The sequence below is a fragment of the Lissotriton helveticus genome, chromosome 5_1, assembly GCF_964261635.1.
Source record: "Lissotriton helveticus chromosome 5_1, aLisHel1.1, whole genome shotgun sequence".
Lineage (NCBI taxonomy): Eukaryota > Metazoa > Chordata > Amphibia > Caudata > Salamandridae > Lissotriton > Lissotriton helveticus.
This window is the reverse complement of record NC_136065.1, coordinates 1,953,628,602-1,953,642,775: the sequence shown is the minus strand read 5'-3', so window position 1 is coordinate 1,953,642,775 and position 14,174 is coordinate 1,953,628,602. Positions and strand designations below refer to the sequence as shown.

General features: G+C 48.4%; 1 long non-coding RNA gene across 6 annotated transcripts in view; it reads left to right on the top strand.

The window, feature by feature from the left end:
• The window catches only part of LOC144756087 (uncharacterized), a 1,092,383-nt gene that overhangs the window by 35,981 nt on the left and 1,042,228 nt on the right, over window positions 1–14,174 (top strand). The gene's annotated exons all lie outside the window — the stretch shown is intronic.

The window sequence follows — 14,174 nt, the reverse complement described above, 5'->3', positions numbered from 1 at the left end:
GCTGATCTGCAGCTCTCTTAAACCCGCCTCCTTCTCTACCTCCCTGTTCTCTTCTCCCGAACTGTTCTGCTGCTCTCTTGAACAATACCTCCTTCTTTAACTCCATGTTCTCTTTGCCTGTGCTAATCTGCTGCTCTCTTCCACCCACCTCCTTCTGTAATTCCCTGTTCTCTTCTGCTGTGCTGGCTGATCTGCTGCTCTCTTTCACCCACCTCCTTCTCTAACTCCCCGTTCTCTTCTTTTAGCCCTCTCCTGACCTGCTGCTTTCTTCCACCCCGCCTCCTTCTTTAACTCCCTGTTCTCTTATGCTGATCTGCTGCTCTCTCATACAACGCATCCTTCTCTAACTCACTGTTCTCTTCTCCTGTGCCAATCTGCTGCTCTCTTCCACCCCACCTCCTTCTTTCACTCCCTGTTCTCTTCTGCTGTGCCCATCTGCTCCTCTCTTCCACCCACCTCCTTCTCTAACTCCCTGTTCTCTTCTCTTCTGTGCTAATCTGCTGCTCTCTTCCACCCACCTCCTTCTTTAACTCACTGTTTCTTCTCCTGTGCTAAACTGCGGTTCTCTTCCACCCGCCTCTTTCTCTAACTCCCTGTTCTCTTCTCCTGTGCTGATCTGCTGCTCTCTTCCACTCTGCCTCCTTCTCTAACTCACTGTTTTCTTCTCCTGTGCTAAACTGCGGTTCTCTTCCACCCGCCTCTTTCTCTAACTCCGTGTTCTCTTCTCCTGTGCTGAGCTGCTGTTCTCTTCCACCCGCATCCTTTTTAACTCCCTGTTCTTATCCTGGTCTGATCTGCTGCTCGCTTCCACCCCAACTCCTTCTTTAACTCCTTGTTCTATTCTGCTGTGCTGATCTGCCCCTCTCTTCCACCCACCTCCTTCTCTAAATCCCTGTTCTCTTCTCTTCTCACGTGCTGATCTGCTGCTCTCTTCCACCGCCTCTTTCTCTAACTCCCTGTTCTCTTCTCCTGTGCTGATCTGCTGCTCTCTTCCACCCGGCTCCTTCTTTAACTCCATGTTCTCTTCTGCTGTGCTGTTATGCTGCTCTCTTCCACCAGCCTCCTTCTCCAACTCCCTAGTCTCTTCTCTTCTCCCGAGCTGAACTGATGCTCTCTTCCAAATACCTTCTTCTCTAGCTCCCTGTTCTCTTCTCTTCTCCTGTGCTGATCTGCTGCTATCTTATACCCGCCTCCCTCTTTAACTCCCTGTTCTCTTCTCCTGTACTAATCTGCTGCTCTCTTCTACCCGCCTCAGTCTTTAACTCCCTGGTCTCTTCTCCTGTACTGATCTGCTGCTCTCTTTCACCCCACCTCTTTCTTTAACTCCCTGGTCTCTTCTCTTCTCCTGTGCTGATCTGCTGCTCTCGTCCACCCCAAATCCTTCTTTAAATCCCGGTTCACTTCTCCTGTGCTGATCTGCTCCTCTCTTCCACCCCACCTCCTCCTTTAACTCCCTGTTTTTTTCTCCTGTGCTGATCTGCTGTTCCTTTCCACAACCTCCTTCTCTAACTCCCTGTTCTCTTCTCACATGCGGATCTGCTGCTCTCTTCCTCCAGCATCATTCACTAACTCCCTGTTCTCTTCTCCTGTGATAATCTTTAAGCTATCTTCCATCCGCCTACTTCTCTAACTCCCTGTTCTTTTCTCCCGTGCTGATCTGCTGTTCTCTTTCACCCGTCTCCTTCTCTAACTCCCCTTTCTCTTCTCCTGTGCAGATCTGCTGTTCTCTTTCACCCGCCTCCTTCTCTAACTCCCTTTTCTCTTCTCCTGTGCTAAACTGCTGTTCTCTTTCACCCCGCCCCCATCTCTAACTCACTGTTCTCTTCTCCTGTGCTAATGTTGTTCTCTTTCACCTCGCCCCCTTCTCTAACTCACTGTTCTCTTCTCCTGTGCTAATGTTGTTCTCTTTCACCCGCTTCCTTACTTAACTCCCTGTTCTCTTCTCATGTGCTAATCTGCTGTTCTCTTTCACCCGCCTCCTTCTCTAACTCCCTTTTCTCTTCTCTCGTGCTGATCTGCTGGTCTTTCACCCGCCTCCTTCTCCAACTCCCTTTTCTCTTCTCTCGTTCTGATCTGCTGTTCTCTTCCACCCCACCTCCTTCTTTAAATCCCTGTTCTCTTCTCCCGTGCTGATCTGCTGTTCTCTTCCACTCCACATCCTTCTTTAACTCCATGTTCTCTTCACCTGTGCTGATCTGCTGCTCTCAGACACCCCGCCTCCTTCTTTAACTCTGTTCTTTTCTGCGGTTCTCTTCCAACCGCCTCCTTCTTTAACTCCCTCTCTTCTCTTCTCCTCTCCTGTGCTGATCTGCTGCTCTCTTCCACCCCAACTCCTTCTTTAACTCCCTGTTCTCTTCTCTTCTCCTGTGCTGATCTGCTACTCTCTTCCACCCGCATCCTTCTTTAATTCCATGTTCTGTTCTCACGTGCTGGTCTGCTACTCTCTTCCAACCGCCTCATTCTCTAACTCCTTGTTGCCTTCTCCTGTGATGATCTTTTTGCTCTCTTCCAACCGCCTCCTTCTTTAACTCCCTGTTCTCTTCTCTTCTCCTCTCCTGTGCTGATCTGCTGTTCTCTTCCACCCGCATCCTTTTTATCTCCCTGTTCTCTTATCCTGTGCTGATCTGCTGCTCTCTTTCACCCGCGTCCTTCTTTAACTCCATGTTCTCTTCTGCTGTGCTGTTATGCTGCTCTCTTCCACCCACCTCCTTCTCCAACTCCCTTGTCTCTTCTCTTCTCCTGTGCTGATCTGCTGCTCTCTTCCACCCCACCTCCTTCTTTAACTCCCTGTTCTCTTTTGCTGTGCTGATCTGATGCTCTCTTCCACCCACCTCCTTCTCAAATTCCCTGTTCTCTTCTATTCTCCCGTACTAATCTACTGCTCTATTACACCGCCTCATTCTGTAACTCCCTGTTCTCTTCTCTTTTTCTGTGCCGATCTGCTGTTCTCTTCCACCTGCCTCCTTCTTTAACTCCATGTTCTCTTCTCCTGTGCTGATCTGCTGCTCTCTTTCAAACCCCACCTCCTTCTTTAACTCCCTGTTCTCTTCACCTGTGCTGATCTGCTGCTCTCTAAAACCCACCTCCTTCTTTAACTCCCTGTTCATTTCTCCTGTGCTGATCTGCTGCTCTCTTCCACCCGCCTCCTTCTTTAAATCCCTGTTCTCTTCTCCCGTGCTGATCTGCTGTTCTCTTCCACTCCACATCCTTCTTTATCTCCATGTTCTCTTCTCCTGTGCTGATCTTCTGCTCTCTTCCACCCGCTTCCTTATTTAACTCCATGTTCTCTTCACCTGAGCTGATCTGCTGTTCTCCAACACCCCGCCTCCTTCTTTAACTCTTTTCTTTTCTCCTGTTCTAATCTGCTGTTCTCTTCCAACCGCCTCCTTCTTGAACTCCCTGTTCTCTTCTCTTCTCCTGTGCTGATCTGCTGCTCTCTTCCACCAGCCTCCTTCTTTAACTCTCTGTTCTGTTCTCCCATCCTGATCTGCTGCTCTCTTCCACCCCGCCCCTTCTCCAAAACCCTGTTCTCTTCTCCCGTGCTGATCTGCTGTTCCATTCCACCGCCTACTTGTCTAACTCCCTGTTCTCTTCTCCTGTGCTGATCTGCTGATCTCTTCAACACGAATCCTTCTTTAACTCACTGTTCTCTTATAATAATCTGATCTGCTGCTCTCTTCCACATACATCCTTCTGTAACCGCACACACACATACATACAACCATGCACACACACACACATACAACACACATACAACCACACACACACACAACCACACACACACAACCACACACATCTATCGCCCTCACTCTATCGCCCTCACTCTATCTATCTTTCCCCCTCCCTCTAGCTATCTATCGCCCTCACTCTATCTATCTTTCGCACAACAACAGCATCACTCAGGGGCACCATAGCATCACTCAGGGGCACCACAACATCACTATGCGCTACCACAGCATCACTGAACGCCACAGAATCACTTGTCGCCACCACAACATCACCCAGCACCACCACAGTATCAATCTGTGCAAACATTCAACAACAACTGGTTCAAATATGTTCTCTCAATGTTTCAAGCTTTATCACACATGTCACAAAAAAATGTGGATATTTCCCTTCTGTTCTTATATTTTAGTCACAATAAAATACACTGAACATAATCTTCACAAACGTTAATTACAAAAGTTTAAGCTATTGCCATCATAAATTACAATTACTTTTATTTAAGTATTCATTTTTTTTTAAACCATTATTTGTAAAATCAATACTTCTAAGTCACGTAAATACAAAACATGTTGCATTAAAAATGCTATAGGTGTCACATTGTCAAAAAATAAAAGTTTAAGCATTGTAAATGACAAAGCTATTAATTTCAAGTTTTCAAAAATAACACATAAATAACAAATTTGTCATGTACAAGACAAATAACTCAAACGTTCCTAATGCGAGACCTATTGCATTGCAAATGCTTGTTATGTACCGTGGGACTCCCACTTCGATGACGGGGAATGATTAAAGCATGTGAATCTATGAAAGATACCAATACTGGAGAACCATAGTTTACAGGTAAGTAACTTATTTTCCTCTGTTTAGATAGTGGCTTGCGGGATGATGAGGTCTTCAATGCCTCTGACAGTCTCTGCGAGCAGATTGCTGCCAACTTTTCAGCTCGTTGTACTCACTGGACTGCTAAGGAAATTAAATGGTTTGATGGGAGATGCTCTAGAACCCATAGAAATTGAATGGAAGCCCTGAAACAGCACCACGGGGATGAAGCAAGGGTTACGGAGTGCAGGAAAGCCTATAAATTAGCAACCCTGCACAGGAAAAAAGAAATTAAGGAGCAGGCGTTGGAGGATTTATTGCATACTTGTGTTCTCTCCATTAGTTCCAAATTCTGGGAGATTGTGCACAGACCTTATTTTACAGGGATAGATAACCCCATTGCGGCCTATACTATAGCCCCCGACATATGGATTTCTCACTTCAAGGAAATGTACAGTGGGCATCCTATGGAGGGAACAGATAGGTCGTGGGTACCGGATAAGGATATCCCGCTGCTGATTTTGAGCGTAGATAAATTAAGTAAGGCCATCATTGCCTCTGAAGGAGGAAAGTGCCCGGCCCAGATGGGGGTCCCCCCAGACCTTTATAAGGCTGAACCCATAACCTGGGCAAAGGTGCTAACCTGCGTATTTAATGTGCCCTGTAACCATGACCCTCCACTCACATGGTCCAAAGCCATTATACTACACATCTTTAAAAAAGGGGCTAGGGATAAACCACTTTGCTATCGCCCCATTTCACTTCTACACTCTGCTGCTAAAATCATGGGGAAGGTTGTCCTGGGGCGTTTAACATCTTGACTGGCTAAAGCTGATATTATATCAGAGTTGCAATATGGCTTTAGGAAGGGGAGAGGGACCCTGGACCAGTGTATTAACTTAGAGTTAATCACTGGTACATGCACTGTAGCTAAGGGGGAATGTCTGCACCTTGCCTTTATGGATCTTATGTGGGCTTTGACCGAGTAAACAGATCTAAACTATGGCCCATTCTCCTGGATGTGGGTTTTTTAACCTGAGATATTGGCTTTACTACACAGATCACATTCAAACCTATCGGCTTCAGTAAGGTATGGTGAGAATGGCAGCCTGTCAGATTCATGGGATGTCCACAGAGGGTAAGGCAGGGGTGCATTTTAGCTTCTCTTTTATTTACACTATACATTAATAAACTGGGGGAAGCCCTGATAGCCTCCTGTGGGAACATTCCAAAAGTAGGTTCTAAGTTCTCACTAACCCTTTTGTATGCAGATGATGCAGCCCTGATCGCGCTGACTGCTGTGAGATTACAACGTTTTCTGAACACCTTTATAGACCTCATGGGGTTCCCTTGATCTGCCCACCAACTATTCGAAATCCCATACAATGACATTGAATGTCGAAAGGCTGCCAGACCTAATTTTATGGCAATGGGATTGAACTCACGAAAGTATCCTCATCCCCGTATCTCGGAGTACTCTTTAATAATAAGGGGTCATGGCTAGTGCAGAAATCCCTGAAAAAGAAGAGCTGTAGGGGGCGACCACTAATTTTGCTAAGAGGCTCGGCGCTAAACCAGTGCATGTTATGGCCAAGATATATAGCGAGAAATGGATCCCTATGGCATGTTATGGGTGTGATGTCTGGGGCTACAAAGGCGTAGTGGAGTGTCATGTGATTGAGAACAAATTCTTACGTAACCTCCTCGCTGTTCCCCCTTCTACATCATCTTTCGCTGTACATGAGGATGTGGGACTGGGCTACAGCACCGTTACCATCGCCTTAGCACCGATTTTGCAATGGCTAAGAATCTGGTCCAGCCCTGCTCTAGAATTAAATCAACTTGTGATCATTGATTGTATCTCACTCGCTGGCGCACATAGCATACCATTGTTAAGGTATGTGAAGCGAATGTGGGTTGCACGGATCTGTTTACAAACCCAGCTGCGAGGAGGGAAGTTTAAGGTCATAAAAAACGTATTTTTATCTAGGTGGCAAAGTGATAGAGAGGCTAAGGAGTTACTCAAGCCCACTGTAAGAAAATATGCTGTATTGAAAATATGCCGCCCCGTGGGTACCTGTCTTTTGTCACAAACGCCCACCATAGTTTTTTATTAACATGGTTCATGTTAAATCAAATTCACTGGTCTTTAGCTGTTCCCAGTGGTTTCCACAAACATGGTGATCTAAAACCCAGCCCTTGTGATAACTTTTCGGACCAAGACATTTTGCACTTTATGTTCTTTTTTGTATGACTGACTGGTGTAATTACGCTTTCCCTGGATTTCTATTGACACAGCAGGAGGTAATGCCACAGGTTGTCTTGATCATTTCCCTGCCTACATAACGGACCCTAAGATAGATGTTTTTGTTTTCAGGTCTTAGGCTGAGTATTCATTCGGATCACTCGGATCCCATATTGATTCTCAGTCTTTGAAGTTTCCTTGTTCTTAATTTTTTATGTTTTAGACCGATTTTAAGGATTGCTGCAATTTTTTTAAATTAAGTTTCTATTGTACTGTGTATTTTATCCTGCTCATGTATAATCGCGATTTTATTTGTCTGTGGCTGTTTTTATTTGTAAGTCTGTTTTTCTGCTTTTATGGCCTACATAGGCTGAATAAAGAAACATTGATTGATTGACAATAATTTGTATTTATCTGTTTTGTAAAACCAACATGTAAATAAAATGCATTGTCATGTACAATGCCAATAGCTTAAACTCTCACAAATGCAAGACCTATTGCATTACAAATGCTGTTTATTGTGTATTGAATTAATAAACAGCTGTTGTCGGTGCTGACAATTAAGTGTTGGTGCCGAGCACCGGGCATTACTGGCTTAAAGTAAGCACTGTATGGGAATCAAGCATACTGTAAGCAGAGTGTTGTGCTTTTAACCTGCCAAAGTTAGATCCCCATATTTAGGTTTGCTTTCCTGTAAGCATAACCTTGTCCTGTAAGTTGATCAATGAACTGTGGAGAACAAATAAATCTATTATTGGCGATTGGAATTTTTCTCCATTTTTTGCTTCTTGTTAATATTAAAAGGCAGAAGGGTCATTCCTGTCATCATTATTGAAGTAAAGACATCTTTTTTTTTAAACATCTGGGGCTGTTTATGGACGGGGCCCAACATTGCTTCCATTGGGCGTCTTTAAATATTTCGCTCACTGGAGAAAATTATGAAATATGGAATTTGAATCAATTATGTTGGACCCATAATCTGATAAAGAACTCTTTCCCAAACAATATGGTCTAGTACAGTATACGCGTTGATGGTCACAGTATGATGATTCCGTCATGCTTTATGAGAAGAAAGTACCTGCAATTCCTGATCCAACACCTTTTTATCAGGAATATAGTTCCCATGTCCTAAAAGCAAAGTTATGGTAAACACTGTAATCCACATTAAAATGGACACAAATTCCAGTAGCAACTCAGATATACGACCATGGTGAAAAAAGGTATGTCGTAGAACCAACAGCAAGCAATGTACCATTTGTAGAGTATATTGACTGGAGAAAGGGTGGTTATATTTCTTCTTTCTAAATCTGTGTCTGAGTCATTTTCATACAACACAATTTCAGGTAGAGCTTCCATTTCAACCGATATGGGTTCTGTTGGTGGCTCAAAATAAACCCTTGTTGCAGAAGTTGCATTTGTCGATAATGCAGCTTCATATTCACTAGTTGAAATTAAGACTTGGTGTAAAGCTGGATACACTGCAGACTCATCATTCCCTGGAATAGGGTTGACAATTTCAATTTGTCTCCCCTCTTCTTTGAGTAGTTCTCCATTTATTATTTGAAGAACTGAGTAGTCCCGACCACATGCAGGGAAACCAGTTTATGGGTCAGGAGCATTACAATTTGGTTGAGTAGATTATTTAAGTCACTAGACTTTCAGGTTGTTAGAACCGGCTATTTCTGGTAGGCTAAGGCTGACGCCAAAGCCCGGCAGAAACCACCATTCTAGTCAGGGCAAGGAAGTCACACGGCAAGATAACCCCTGCTCACCCTCTAGGTAGCTTGGCACGAGCAGTCTAGGCTAAACTCGGAGGCGATGTGTAAAGCATTTGCGCCAGCGCACAACAGCAACAACATACTAGGCACACCACAAAAGAGACTCCACACAAGGTTATATTAAAATAACTTTTGTATTGTCAAAACATATCAGATAGAAATCACACATGTACATTGTGCCAACTGGCACGGCAATATTCACAAGGGATTATTTACAAGACAGGGCCACATGGGCCACTGTCAGAATCAACACTTCGCAGATATAGAAATACTTGTCAGAAATTAGAATAAAAGTATATAAACTTCACTGTAACACAAAGTAACAGTTATAGATCACATCCAGTAACTACTGGGAACAGGTAAGTACCACCTACGCAACCCTAAACCCTTAGGAGACTGTCACGCAGGGGACCAGGACCTCACTAGGACCACCTGTACTAAAAAGAACAACCACCTAAGTATCGCACAGCATTTAGGGGTCTAAGAAAGAACACATTACCCATGATGTATGAAACACATTCAGAGGAGTAGTAAAGCAAACCACCTAAGTATCACACAGAGTTTAGGGGTCTAAGAAAGAACACATTACCCATGATGCATAAATATACATTCAGAGGAGTAGTAAAGAAAAACACATAATGCATAAACCTACACATTCAGCGGTGTTAAGAATAAAGCACATGATGCAATAAAATACATTCAGAGGTACCAGTACAATACAGTAGCGCAAAAGTCACATGATGTCTAAAAACATTCAGAGGTGCAGGAATAACACATGATGCAAGGAAATACATTCAGAGGTGCAATAATCATACAATTGCGCAAAACCTTACATAAGCCACCACCTGTGGCAGTCCCTAGGCCAACTGGCCTTGTTGGGGCGAAGATGCCCTGAGTCTCAATGTCAGGGCGCGCTGCCATGCAGCGCCAGTCTCAGCATAAGCCTAAACGTAGCAGGTACCCACTACTTGCTGGGCACCTGGGAACACTCACAAGGGCCTAAACGCTGCAGCTGGCACTAAGTGCTGCGCAGCTGTGACTGGCCGGGCACCTCTGTGCCATCTCTATCCCTCTCAGGGACTCACTCTCCATCTTGCGCCTAAACGGGGCAGCTGCCCACTAATTGCTGGACAGCTGGAGAATCATCAAAACTGCGCCAGGGCCCTCACTGGCCCTCAGGCGCAAACTGCGCCACGCTGGAGCCCCACAGGTTCTACAAACATCTAGGTCCACGTTGGAGCCACACAGGCTCTGGCATTACTCGTGCCTAACGTTGGAGCCACACAGGCTCTGGGCATCACATGCCCCACATGTAGCCACACAGGCTCTGCACCCACGGTGGGGCGACCCACTGCCATTCGGGGCCGCCCTTTCTCAGTGCCTTGAAGCGGCACCAACATACAGCCGTGCGGGCCCTCAGGAGCCCCTCGCGGGCTCTGCAACCACGGTGGGGCGACCCACTGCCATTCGGGGCCGCCCTTCACTCAGTGCCTCGGCCGGCACCACACGGAGCTTTCCCCCCGCAGCCCTTCACTCCCCGGGGCTTCTGTGCGGCGGGGGCGGGCTTCGGCGGCATCTGCGGAGCTCCTGCTCCTCGCAGTCTCTCCTCGCTTTGCCCGGTCCCCGTCTCGGGACCGGGACTCAGGGTGGAGCCAGCAAGGCTCCCGGCAGCAGTCCCTTCTCGCGGGGGTGAAGGCGGGGGCTCTCCCGATCACATGGGAGCCTCGCTACTCCCGCGCCGGACTTCTCCCTCTCTGCAGGGCTCCCTCGGCACACGGGAGCCCTGCCAACCGGCCGCCTCGTCTCCTCGGGGCTCCCTCAGCCGAGAGGAGCCCCGCGAACGGCCGCCATCTCCCGCCCTTGTCCTTTCTTCTTTCCCGGGCTGCGGGGGCGGGCACTTCCGGCCGGCCGCGCTGAGATTGGCCGGCCGGCCAACCGCTTCCGGGTCGCTGCGGGCAGCGCAGCGGCCCTTCTCCTTAGGCAGGCAGGCGGGGGCTGATTTCTCTTACGGCCAACATTTAAACAGCGCTGGGGGGAGACAAAGCGCGCCAAAGCGCTTCGAACACAGCTCGAGCGCTCCCCGGCGCCGACGGAGATTTAAAGCGCCCCATGCGCTAAAGGGCAAAACCACGCGCCCAAAAGTACAAATAAAGCACTATCAGCGCTCAGGATCTAAATACAGCGCTAGAACCAACATAAAGCGCCCTTTAGCGCTAGAGCACCATCCACAGCGCTCCCAGCGCTAGAACAGCAGGCAGAGCACTCCCAGGCTCTCAGGAGGAAGCTCAGCGCCTCCAGGCGCTAGAAATACAGTTCCAGCGCTATCCACAGGAAAATGCAGCTCCTCCATGCTGCCAAAGCCCCAGAGCTTCCCAGGGGGGCAAAGCCAAGTCCCCCCATCAGCCCAGGCATGGCAGAGGGGTCCCCCAGGAGTCCAGGAAAGTCCATCAGGAGTCCAGGGGCTGGGCAGGACTCAGGGATTCCCCTGAACCCAAGCAGCAGCACGCCCCTGGCAGATTCAAGTCAGAAACAAGAACATTTTGGAAGGGGACACAGCCCCTTCTTATACACAGAAAAGCCTTTGAAGCCCTTTGAAGTCTTTGTGTAAGCAGGCCCTGATCCCTGGGTGTTTCTGGTTTCCCTCTCCTGTCAGCCTCAGGTCAGAGGTGACAGTGGGCCATCAGGAGGGAGAGCCAGCATGGTGGGCAGGCAGACACAGCCCGGCACCATCTCCTCCCGCTTCCCTGATAGCAGATGTGGCCTTTCATCCTTGGGATGGCTCCGACCCCCTCCGGGGGCCCTGCAGCCCCTGTCCCACTCAAACCAGACAGTAAATCCACAAGCAGGCCCAGGCACTCCTGGGCCAGGCTCACCAGCCAATCACGTGCCAGCAGACTCACTACCCAAATATGCCAACTTCTAAAAGTGGCGCTTCTGGACTAGACACAGCCATGCCGCATATACCATTATGCAGCACTCATTCTCACGAGTTCACACATATCAAACTCGACCCTACACTCCCCACGCATCAGGAATCTACCATGGGCATACATATTCCCCATTCATTCCTATGGGAGGGCAGGTCACTCACCACACATACACAGAGAGCACATGCACTTTACACTGTACCACAGTGAAAAAGTGCGCAGAGGCCTAAAATCACCAACCCAGGTTCCAGAAACAGGCTAGGAAAAAGCAAAAAGTCTCGGGGTGAACCTGCCCAAGGGACCGGGTCCAAAACGACCCCCTTCCAGCCAAAACACAGGGTAGGCCAATCACACCACTGATGGACTTCACTGCTTTGGGCGACAAAACCACGGACACGGGCCTGCACGGCAGGGACACCTTCCAGTATTTCGCCACTCTGAACCCACATAGATTTCCCTCAACAAAAGCTCTCTGGCACAACTAGGATACCCCACTGGTACTCTCTAGTCATCCACAGCCAGGACCAGGCCCTAGGCCATCCAAATATCACAGGTCCTAACCAATCCACAGAGTGGGGGGCAGTAACCCCTGGCACACAATAGCCATTCTCCACTCTCTCTCTCAGGGTAGCTACAACTACCACTGATCCAACAACCTTGGGACCACACCCTCAGGTTGACCAGAGGTCACGGCAAGAATGCCCCACCCTACCTCTATTCCACCAATGTTAGAACTGGGGGTCTCTAGTTGGCAGAGGTAAGTACCTTCGACCAAGTAGGGACCCTTGCTTCCAGTCGGGGTGAAGGAATAACCCTCACAGGGAAGCACTCACCGGAACACAACTCTCCTACCAGATCAGGACCTCACTCCGTCACTGGTCTACCACCTGGAAACTATTTTACTTCTGAGGTACAAAGCACACAGCACAGTCCCTCTCCAAGCAGGTGGGGGGACACAGCACACAGCAAAGTCCCCTTTCCTCTACCTTAGTGGAAACAACAAACTGCAGGCGGGCCCCAGAACACACAGCAAGGGCAGCCCCCTCAATCTCTTCAGCTGATCCAATTTGGTAGAGATTCCTCTTGACCTAGAAGTTTCCTAATCTCCCAACCTAGGATCTAAACCCTCAGGTTGCACTGGGGTCAGAAGTACACCGTCCTTCTGCACCCCCTTCCAGTTCCATGATTACAGGCCCAGTATGTCCCAGGCTAGACAGAGCACACGCCAGCGGCGTATCAGCAACACACTTTCCTCCAGTACTCCTTAACATAGTGGGATTCTCAGTATGTCTCAGACTAGACAGAGCACACGCCAGCAGCGTATCAGCAACACACTTTCCTCCCCCCGGGGTCAAAAGTAAGGACACCGTCCCTCTGCACCCCCCTCCAGAGTTCTGCACCCTCCCACCTTGGAGCGGTACAGCCCAACACCAGGACCGCCGGAGTTCTGATTACAGACACTCCCCGTCCTCTAGACGCAGGAAGATCCTCTTCAAATGACTTGTAAGTACAGCCTAGGCCCCTGACCTGGCGCTCCCTTGAGGAACCCTCCAGGCCCTGAGATATGGTTTCGGGCCAACGTGGGACACACCGTCCCACACTCACTCCGCCTCCGCTGAGACAGGACGTGAGCCCCTACACCCCTACCATCCTAATGGGACCTAGCTGGGCTACACATGAACCTCTTCACCTACACAGGATCATCAGATACACAAGCCACTACTTTTAGAATTACTTCCCTAATGTCTCTGTAAGACATCTAGCACACCGCCAGACATCCACCTTCTTGTCCAGTGCCTCCGCAGGACCTCCTGCACACCACCAGAGGTACACCTCACGTGCAAGCTCCTTAAAAAAAACCTCACACGAACTCCTCCATTTCAAGACACCACTCATCCACACACTCCCCCTCCAGACTGGTGAGACAGTTCCTCACTGCCTCTGACTCTCAACCTGTCACCCTCTTACTGAGCACCAGGCACCATACTCTGGGAACTGGGAATGGGAATTCACGCACTGGACACATTTAAGCTGCCACCACTGGATCCTACCATACTGGGAAATCCAGACACACACACTACACTCAGGGAATAACCACCCTCCTGAGCAAGCAATTTCTCCTCCACACTCCCTCTCTTCCATCTACCCACACAGGGACAGGAAAAGGAATTGGACACTGGACCCAGCAAGGGATTCCTAATCTATGGGAACCTCCCCTCTCTACTGGCGTCCTGCCCTGTCATTTTCTCTCATCTGCCACTAAACATAAAGCGCAGGAACACCATCTAAAAATGACACTCTTGAGGAAAAACTAAATCAAAAACAATAATCCCAAATATGTGACTATCTGAAAAACGCAGAGTTTTTGTAATGTAGCCAGCTGTCGCTGTGGCACTGCGCAAACACAAGTCCAATTCCGCACCGCTGACCAACAACGTTAGAACCGGCTATTTCTGGTAGGCTAAGGCTGACGCCAAAGCCAGGCAGAAACCACCATTCTAGTCAGGGCAAGGAAGTCACATGCCAAGATAACCCCTGCTCACCCTCTAGGTAGCTTGGCACGAGCAGTCTAGGCTAAACTCGGAGGCGATGTGTAAAGCATTTGCGCCAGCGCACAACAGCAACAACATACTAGGCACACCACAAAAGAGACTCCACACAAGGTTATATTAAAATAAC